General features: G+C 42.2%; 1 long non-coding RNA gene across 1 annotated transcript in view; it reads left to right on the plus strand.

Moving 5' to 3' along the window:
* Nucleotides 1-667: 667 nt before the first annotated feature.
* Nucleotides 668-11,061, plus strand: part of LOC121847879 — a 23,931-nt gene continuing 13,537 nt past the window's right edge. The window contains exons 1-2 of the long non-coding RNA XR_006084750.1: nucleotides 668-1,278; nucleotides 2,359-2,431. This is a non-coding gene — a long non-coding RNA (uncharacterized LOC121847879). The remainder of the gene's footprint in view (nucleotides 1,279-2,358; nucleotides 2,432-11,061) is intronic.

The following is an 11,061-nucleotide window of genomic DNA, read 5'->3' on the forward strand; positions in this document are numbered from 1 at the left end:
AACCATAAACACAAGGGCAAATCTACACTGGAGTTGATTACCAAGAAAACAGTAAATGTTCCTGAGTTGCAGTTACAGTTTTGACTTAAATCTACATGAAAATCTATGGCAAGACCTGAAAATGGCTGTCTAGCAATGATCAACAACCAATTTGACAGAGCTTGAAGCATTTTGAAAAGAATAATAGACAATCCAGGTGTGGAAAGCTCTTACAGACTTATCCAGAAAGACCCACAGCTGTAATCACTGCCAAAGGTGCTTATATTTACTCAGGGATGTGAATACTAACATTATGTAAATGAGATATTTCTGTATTTCATTTTCAATGCATTTGCACAAAAAATAATAATATTTGAATCCAGGTTGTAACACACCAAAATGTGGAATAAGTCAAGGGGTACGTACAGAATACACACATTCACACAATATGTGCTGAAAAGGATAAACAACTTACACAGAACTGTGCACAAGTGAGGCAACTATCCCCCATGCCTATTGATACACACCAATCAGAAACACTTGCATGGCTGGACACGCTCACTTTAATGCTCACGCGTGCAGGCCAAGGCGATACATAAATAAACCAATTTAAAAACACACAAACATTCTCATAGACAAAATCTAGCATACACACAGGTAAATATACTCTGCACCACCAGACAAATAAACATACCAATGCAAACATCCTGGGACACTTAGACACATCCACAAGGGCTGTGTCTCCTCTTATATAAGCAAACACAGGATGAAATAGATTAGGAGGTGGGGAGCCTAGAGATACAAAGATTTGGCCCTTAGTAAACACACAGATACAGACACAGACACACACACACCTAAGCGAAGGTGTGTGTGTGTGGGGCTAATCCAGCAATAAATTACCACAGTCAACAGGCTCATCTCCCTCAACTCATTAGCAGATAAATGATATGCCTACATTCAAAACACTTGTGTGGGTTTTTTATTTGCTCCACAGGATGACTGCTCTATCCTCCATCTTTCTCTTCTTCCTCCTCCTCCTCTTCCTTGTCTCCTGTGCTGTCTGAGTGTGTCAGCAGTGTGTGGAGCTCCCTGGTGATGTGGAGCTAGCGCTGACAGTGGAGGAGAGACGCCAGCACTAGCGATTAGCATGAGCTTCCAGGGGGCACCGCAACGGCTGCTGGAAAATTCCATCAGAGGCACGAATCTGTCGCTTCGTCGTAAAGTGACAGCCCCCTGTGGCTCAGCACAGCACAGTAAGAAGAGTCCCAAGTGAGCCTCAGCATCTGCCGGCTGGAGAAGGTAAATTATACACTTACTGTTCTTATCTTTATCATATTTAGCATCATTGTTATCATCATTATTGTTATTATCATCAGTGATTGGCAGTAATCATACTTATCGACCTGTTTCAGAAAAATCACTACCTTACATTCCAGAAAGATCTTGAATGAAACCTTAGCAGGAAGGGCATAGAGAACCTCCATTTAAAAGCTAGCACTCAACTAAGTCAACTAAAGACGAGTGTTCATCAGCTGTTGTTTGATCAGTGATGGCAGACACACTGGCCTAAGGTTCCTACCTGTCTGTGTCCAAATGCACTCATGACTGACAAGACAAGAGAATCAAAATTTGATTTGATTTGGAAGAGATGGAGGTGTTCCCACAGTTATAATGCTTCTGACCAGTCTAATGTGACTATAGTGCATTCAGCTGACTTAGAGACTTCCACATCTGGATGCTCTGACCACTGCCTCTCACTGCCAGTCAACCTTCCAGTCCTGTGGTTATCCTGACCCTCAAACTCCTCTGCGTCATCATCTTCCTCCTTCCAGCCTGTCAACTCTGTGAAGAGCAGGGTTCAGTCAAGCCTTGTCTTAAACTCTGTTGGTTGCTTTGTTTAACATCTTCTTGCCAGTGGCTATGCCAGACCTGTGGCACTGTCGTAGTACAGGTGCAACTAGTCAGTGTTTGGATCAGTTTACTCCCTGGGCTGGAAACCCTTTGGGAGCTGAACAGAACAGACCGTCAGTGATTAACCAATAGGGGGCTCTCTACTCTCTGTACAAAGTTGAACCCACTGCTGTAACAGTGAGGTCAACAGAGGATTTCTGCTAATGAATGATTGATTACTGGCTGACCAAATGCTTCCATGTAAGAGTTGCACAAACAGCTATAGAAAATAAGTATATGCATCAATAGCATGAATGACATAATGTACTGGTACATTTTCAACTTCTATTCTATTGATGTGTGTTCTTAAGAGTTGAGGTTTTCCGCTGCGTTCTCCTCAGGTTCTCCTCCGGGCCTCCTCATCTGGGGTGCGAGCCTTTGATTATTCCTTTGTTTTTCATTATGCCTCTCTCCCTCGCTTTTCTCCAGGTGCGCTGTGATGTTATGATCACCAGTGGAGAGGGATATACACAGGGGCTCGCCTGTCTGGAAAAATAAGCTGGTACGTGTCTGAGGGATGGCAGCAGGGTTTCAAAAAAACTGTTTATTGTATTATTCATGCTGCTATATTAGTTTGCTTATCCTACTCCTCAGATACAGTAGCTCTCTTTTTCCCCAATGTTGTTCTCCTCTCGGTGTTTTGATTGGTCATCAGTATCATTAGGTTAGGAGGATTCTAATCAGGGCCGTTTGAACTGCAAGGCCATTTCATGGATCATGGTTGGGTTGGGCATTGTTCTTAACCCCGATTACTAGGTTAGGTTCAGGGTAGTCAATATCAAGGCCAATACCATTATAGGCCATTTCTCTTTCACTTGAAAATAATCACTATTTATTAGTTCATTTATTAGTCCATTCTTTCACTCACTTCATGATTTATCTAAACTTAATAACATTATATGTGTTTTTTTCATCTCTAAACCTAGTCATAGTTGAAATGAAAGAAACGTTGAGATCTCATTAACTCACCTTTCTGATCCATCTCCAAATATAGTGTACTACAACAGGAGCTCCATTGAAGAAAACACACGCACCAAACACACTAATGCTGCTTTTCGAGTGTAACACCAGTGTTACACTAGTATATACACCCTTATGTTATAATAGGGAAAATGTGTTTCCATACCTAGGGCTGACAGTGAAACTTGTGAAGAGCAGAATCAACAACCTCTGCATAATCAAATCAGTTGCTTTGTGAGTGAAGTGTTAGAGTATGGAAATGCAGGCTACACACACACACACACAACAGGCACACACACACACACACACACACACACACACACACACACACACACACACACACACACACACACACACACACACACACACACCATAGAAAAACTCCACATTGTGGAGTGATAGAGTTCTACCGTTTTGATCTGAACAACCTTTTTTGGAAGACAAGGGTTCTACCTAAAATATTTAACATCCTGAGAACAGTTTTTGGAATAAATGTTTTTTTGATGATTCTTTGGAAGGCAAGAAACGTTCTACATAGAGTCATTCTTTCATGTTCTATTGCAGGGTGATTTTCATTTTGATTTGTTTAAATATCTGTGTTTTTACATGTACAGTTGAAGTCGGAAGTTTACATATACCTTAGCCAAATACATTTAAAACATCTAGTGACTCGCCATCCCGCATGCAGGAGCGTAATCATCGACTGACAATAATTAGCATAACGCAATGGACATAAATATCCCTAGAAAATATTCCTATTCATGAAAATCACAAATGAAATATATTGAGACACAGCTTAGCCTTTTGTTAATCACCCTGTCATCTCAGATTTTCAAAATATGCTTTACAGCCAAAGCAAGACAAGCATTTGTGTAAGTTTATCGATAGCCTAGCATAGCATTTTGTCCAGCTAGCAGCAGGTAACTTGGTCACGGAAATCAGAAAAGCAATCAAATTAAATCGTTTACCTTTGATGAGCTTCGGATGTTTTCACTCACGAGACTCCCAGTTAGATAGCAAATGTTCCTTTTTTCCAAAAATATTATTTTTGTAGGCGAAATAGCTCCGTTTGTTCTTCATGTTTGGCTGAGGAATCGCCTGGAAATTGCAGTCATGAAAACGGTGAAAAATATTCCAAATTAGCTCCATAATATCGACAGAAACATGGCAAAAGTTGTTTATAATCAATCCTCAAGGTGTTTTTCAAATAACTATTCGATAATATATCCATCGGGACAATTCGTTTTTCGGTAGGACCGATTGGAGTAATGGCTACCTCTGTATTTTACGCGAGAGTCACCCTGGGAGCCATCAGGTGACCACTTGCGCAATGTAGCCGCCTACGGTATTCTTCAACATAAATGCGTAAAACTACGTCACAATGCTGTAGACACCTTCGGGAATACAGAGAAAGAGTAATCTGGTTGATAGCCCATTCACTGCTCAATAGGGACGCATTGGAACGCAGCGCATTCAAAACATGAGGCACTTCCGGATTGGATTTTTCTCAGGCTTTCGCCTGCAACATCAGTTTTGTTATACTCACAGACAATATTTTTTTAGAGTTTTGGAAACTTTAGAGTGTTTTCTATCATAAGCTGTCAATTATATGCATATTCTAGCATCTTGTCCTGACAAAATATCCCCTTTATTACGGGAACGTTTTTTTTTTTCAAAAATGAAAATACTGCCCCTATTCACAAAACAATTCCTGATATTTAATCATAGTAAAAATTCCCTGTCTTAGGTCAGTTAGGATCACCACTTTATTTTAATCATTTGAAATGTCATAATAGTAGAGAGAATGATTTATTTCAGCTTTTATTTCTTTCATCACTTTCCCAGTGGGTCAGAAGTTTACATAAACTCAATTCGTATTTGGTAGCATTGCCTTTAAATTGTTTAACATGGGAGAAACGTTTCGGGTAGCCTTCCACAAGCTTCCCACAATAAGTTGGGTGAATTTTGGCCCATCCCTCCTGACAGAGCTGGTGTAACTGAGAGTCAGGTTTGTTGGCCTGCTTGTTCGCACACACTTTTTCAGTTCTGCTCACTATTTTTCTGTGGGATTGAGGTCAGGGCTTTGTGATGGCCTCTCCAATACCTTGACTTTGTTGTCCTTAAGCCATTTTGTCACAAAGACCCATTTGCGACCAAGTTTTAACTTCCTGACCGATGTCTTGAGATGTTGCTTCAATATATCCACAGAATTTTCCATCCTTATGCCATCTATTTTGTGAAGTGCACCAGTCCCTCCTGCAGCAAAGCACCCACACAACATGATGCTGCTACCTCCGTGCTTCACGGTTGGGATGATGTTCTTCGGCTTGCAAGCTTCCCCCTTTCTCCTCCAAACACAACAATGGTCATTATGGCCAAACAGTTCTATTTTTGTTTCATCAGACCAGAGGACATTTCTCCAAAAAGTACGATCTTTGTCACCATCTGCAGTTGCAAACCGTAGTCTGGCATTTTTATAGTGGTTTTGGAGCAGTGGCTTCTTCCTTGCTGAGCGGCCTTTCAGGTTATGTTGACATAGGACTCATTATACTGTGGATATAGATACTTTTATACCTGTTTCCTCCAGAATCTTCACAAGGTCCTTTGCTGTTGTTCTGGGATTGATTTGCACTTTTCGAACCAAAGTACGTTTATCTCTAGGAGACAGAACGCGTCTCCTTCCTGAGCAGTATGATGGCTGCTTGGTCCCATGGTGTTTATACTTGCGTACTATTGTTTGTACAGATGAACGTGGTACCTTCAGGTGTTTGGAAATTGTTCCCAAGGATGAACCAGACTTGTGGAGGTCTACAATTTTTTTTCTGAGGTCTTAGCTGATTTCTTTAGATTTCCCCATGATGTCAAGCAAAGAGGGACTGAGTTTGAAGGTAGGCCTTGAAATTCATCCACAGGTAAACCTCCAATGGACTCAAATGATGTCAATTAGCCTATCAGAAGCTTCTAACGCCATAACATTATTATCTGGATTTTTCCAAGCTGTTTAAAGGCACAGTGAACTTCTCACCCACTGGAATTGTGATTCAGTGATAAGTGAAATAATCTTTCTGTGAACAATTGTTGAAAAAATTACTTGTGTCATGCACAAAGTAGATGTCCTAACCGACTTGCCAAAACTATAGTTTGTTAACAAGAAATTTGTGGAGTGGTTGAAAAATCAGTTTTAATGACTCCAACCTAAGTGTATGTAAACTTCCAACTTCAACTGTACATTGATTGTTTACACACAAATATAAATAACATACATTTTTCTAAGATAATCCAATCTGTTAGTAGTTATGCAACTTATTGCATCCATTACTGGGATGGTTGTGTCAGTATTCAATCTTCCCTACCATGGCAGTCATTCTGAATGTAGGCGATAAAAAATCCTAACTCTGTCTGGATTCCAATAGGAATTAAACACCACTTTGCAAGCCAGAATAATGTGACCTGCAGGCCTGACGTGGCCTGTAAACCAGGAGTTTCCTAACACCATTGTGTTAGGGTATAACTAGGCCCTCAAAGAAAGGCCTTATGATATATGTCATTTTAAAAGATTATAAGGCTGGTGGAAGTGTTCATAGACAGTTCTAGGTAGAACCCTTCATAGAGGGTTCTAGCAAGAACCTTTAGATGATACAATGGTTATTGGTAGATCCCTTCATAGAGGGTTCTAGCAAGAACCTTTAAATGATAAAATTGTTATTGGCAAAGCCCTTCATAGAGGGTTCTAGGCATAACTTGGGGTGGCAGGTAGCCAGTAACCGAAAGGTTGCTGGATCAAGTCCCCGAGCTGACACGGTAGAAAATCTGTCATTCTACCCCTGAACAAGGCAGTTAACCCACTGTTCTCCGGTATGCTCTCATTGTAAATAAGAATGTGTTTTTAACTTACTTGCGCAGTTAAATAAAGGTTAAAAAAAACTTCATGTTTTGTAGGTAGAACCTTATACAGGGGGTTCTTTGAAGAACCCGACATAGAGCATTCTACGTAGAACCCTTTGCAAAGGGTTTTACCTAGCACCAAAAAGGATGGTTCTATTTATTTTTTTATTTTTTTTCTAAGAGTGCATTGTGACAGGCCCTCAACTTTCTCAGATCAGGAGTATGATTTTTGCATTTTAAATCATTTATGACTGATTAGCTGAGAACTTATCTCTTTTAAAGCCTTTCATGTATAAATCATGTGTATTTTAGTTTGAAGCGGTCGCTGCTGCGTTATTGATGAGGCGCTCGACTCTAATCAATTAGTAATTGGAGCGAGGCTTTTAAATAATGCATTTATTAGGCCTTGTGATGTGTTTAATGGCAGCCCGTCGCCGTGCAAATATGTCTGAAGTACCCTAATGAGTGTTTTATGGGCCAGCCCAGGGAGAAAGGCACATTTCACTCTGTTATGTTGCAGAGCAGACTCCTTGTTTACACTTAGCGGGGCATCCGGAAAACCAATGTGGTTCAAAGTTTCTACAAATCGTTGTTGTAGGGGTTATTATCTTGGCCTAAATAGGCCCCATAGAAAGAGAGTGTGTTTTGTTCATGTTTTTGTCACCATCTTGTTTTCTGCGTAATGACACTCATGATAGACATTCTGTATCTGTTTCCGTACCAAAGTACTTCAAGGTGACCCTGACATGGTCACAGCTGAATCCTTTTATAATAGCCTGGTGTCTGATCTTTACATCATGCTTCCGTGTTTCATTTGTGAGACAATAATTTACCAAATTTGCACACCTCACAAAGTCCATGTGAGCTGAGTATCCACCATGCTATATTACTGCAAACCACCTGTGAGGAAACTCACCACAACCCTGGTCCTGCAGACAAACCACTTGTGAGGGTCTGGCCTGTTCATACAAAAGTAGTTTTCACTGGCTGGCTGGGAGCTCCATCCATCATCATCAGCATGGCTACATTTGTGGTCCGTCAGCAAAGTGTAGAGACGGGTGTGTGCGTGTGTGTCTGCGTGTGTGTGTTCATGTCTGATTGTGTACGTGTGTACAGTATATGTGTGTGTGTGGGAACTGGGTATTGTTAGAGGGCTGTTGATCCCTCCTAGCAGGGGAGGGTTTTAATTGGAACACCCTGTGAATGGTATGAATACTGGTGTCACAGTGAAGACTACAGACCCATTCACCCACATTGGTAGCTACTGTCTCCTGAGGGGCTGGGGATTATCAAGGCGTTCACAACTTCAAACAGCTATGCATCCTTACCTCTGTGCACCCTGCACCCCCTGCACCTCCCATTTAGTGTGTGTGTGTATGTGTGTGTGTGCTTGCATATGTCTTTGTGTGTGTATGTGTGTGTATGTGTGTGTATGTGTGTGCATGCATGCATGTGTGTATGCCCCTCCCCCTTGTGTTTTTCCTGCCTGCATGAGGACTTGTCAAGTAAATGTTCACAGCCTCTATGTATATGACAAGTCGATTGTTTAGACATTACTCCATTGTTACTTTGACTTGAGATGAGAATTAGGTGAGCGTGAGAGCGCATATGTATGCATGTACTGCAGGTGAGCGTGCATGATGTGTGTGTTTAGTGTGTGTTTAGTGTTAATGCATCCATATAAAGGGAAATGTATACTGCCGCTCCACAGATCAGAGAAAAGGATGATTATGGCTGTTATGTCTCTGTTATTCTTTTGTTTATTTGCCGTTAAAGAGATAATTTTCCTGTCGCCGTTCTCCTCCTGTAGGGTATGTGATGGGAATATATTCTAGGAGTCATGTTAGTCATATATCTGTCAAATAATCATCCTTCAGCTCCGGGCCAAGAGCTCTCCCGGGGAAAACATTCTAAACCCAGTTGAAATCAAATGCCACAGTAGTTTTACTATAACCCTGAAATGACATTACGGTAATGCTCTGCTCCAGTCAGGTGGACCTCCATGGGTATCTGAATATAGGACAAATGAATGTGTGAGCGTGCGTGGTATCATGCATGTGTGTGTGTGTGTGTGTTAGTGTGTTTTTGCACGTGCGTGTGTACATGTGCAAGACTCCCAATACGCAATCACCGTTTATCATCCTAAACATATCATTATCTTCCTCCCTTTCCCTACCCCCTGAGATAATGCACTGCTTTCCCCTCTTTCCTTAATACTTTCTGCTTCACATACCTCCTAGTCATATTAATCCACTATCTCTATAATTTCACCTTTTCTTATTTGCTCTTTCTCCTCAAGTGTTTCTCTCTCATTTGAATTCAGCTCCCACTGACTGAACCCTCCACACTCTCCTTACACACATGTTGATAAAAACATGCACCCCCACATGCACACACAAACACATATACATATATACTGACACACAAACACATATACATATATACTGACACACAAACACATATACATATATACTGACACACAAACACATATACATATATACTGACACACAAACACATATACATATATACTGACACACAAACACATATACATATATACTGACACACAAACACATATACATATATACTGACACATAAACACATATACATATATACTGACACACAAACACATATACATATATACTGACACACAACCACATATACATATATACTGACACACAAACACATATACATATATACTGACATACAAGCGCCACCTTCCCCTACTTACACACGAACACAAACACACGCGCGTGTGCGCACACACACACACACATTGCATGTTTCAGGGGGAGTGTGGGTTGACAGGAACAAGTGACAGCTCCCTAATTACCTCCTCACTGTAGACGCTGACGCTGCCGGAGACGCACTGCTCATTTTCTTCCCTTCCTCTCTCTCCATCCTTCCCCATGTCCTTCTTCCCTTCCTCTCTCTCTCCTCCCGTCCTCTCTCCCCTGTAGTGAATAATGTATGTCCAGGAACTCCCAATCTACATTCCCTAATGGGCAGTGGGGACAGGCAGGATGGTGAGACAACCACCTATATGTGTCCCCACCCTCTCTACACCTCCTCCTACACCCTGGCACAGAGAATGAGTCAGACACTCACAGGCTGCCATATATGCCAGCTGTATAGAGAATATGCCAACATTGGCATTTTTACACGCTTGATTACGCAATGCACATACCCTGAATTCTTCATAGACCTTTTAGACATTTTTTAAATCATGAAGAGTATATCAAAAGATCTCAGAATAATGGAATCATTGAGCAAACTTGAAAGAATTGTACAGATCAAAAGCAATTTGAAGCTATTTTGTAGTCGTAACTTTGTAGGGAGAGGTGGGGGAGTATGGGGGATGCTAGAATTAGCACTACTCATCAAGCTGGCAGTTGGGAACCGTTTTATCCAATGTGTCCCGATGGAGGGAAGGCTTGGCTAAGGGAGGGGACTTGGGGGGGGGGCATGGTTCTCCAGAGAATGATAACATTCACTTTAGAGCCCCCCTTACCTCCCACCATACAACACTAAACCCCTGCCACCTCCCCATCACTCCTCTATCCAGCAGCGGGTGTCAACTGAAAGACCCAGATTGCGCCCACTGGCCACACAGGCATGTTTTGTTCTATTAGAAAACGGAGCATCTCACATCCCCCATCCAACTGGAAGCATCTCACATCCCCCATCCAACTGGAAGCATCTCACATTCCCCATCCAACTGGAAGCATCCCACATCCCACATCCCCCATCCAACTGGAAGCATCTCACATCCCCCATCCAACTGGAAGCATCTCACATCCCCATCCAACTGGAAGCATCTCACATTCCCCCATCCAACTGGAAGCATCTCACATTCCCGTACAACTGGAAGCATCTCACATTCCCGTACAACTGGAAGCATCCCGTACAACTGGAACATCCCCCATCCAACTGGAAGCATCTCACATCCCCCATCCAAATGGAAGCATCTCACATCCCCAGTCCAACTGGAAGCATCTCACATCCCCCATCCAACTGGACGCATCTCACATCCCCCATCCAACTGGAAGCATCTCACATCCCCCATCCAACTGGAAGCATCTCATCCCCATCCATGGAAGCATCCCCCATCCAAATGGAAGCATCTCACATCCAACATCCAACTGGAAGCATCTCACATCCCCCATCCAACTGGAAGCATCTCACATCCCCCGTCACCCTCACACAGTGGCTGTCCACTGGGAGCCTCTCACATCCCCAGTCCACCCTCACACAGTGGCTGTCCACTGGGAGCCTCTCACATCCCCCGTC

The sequence above is a fragment of the Oncorhynchus tshawytscha genome, linkage group LG12 (assembly GCF_018296145.1).
Source record: "Oncorhynchus tshawytscha isolate Ot180627B linkage group LG12, Otsh_v2.0, whole genome shotgun sequence".
Lineage (NCBI taxonomy): Eukaryota > Metazoa > Chordata > Actinopteri > Salmoniformes > Salmonidae > Oncorhynchus > Oncorhynchus tshawytscha.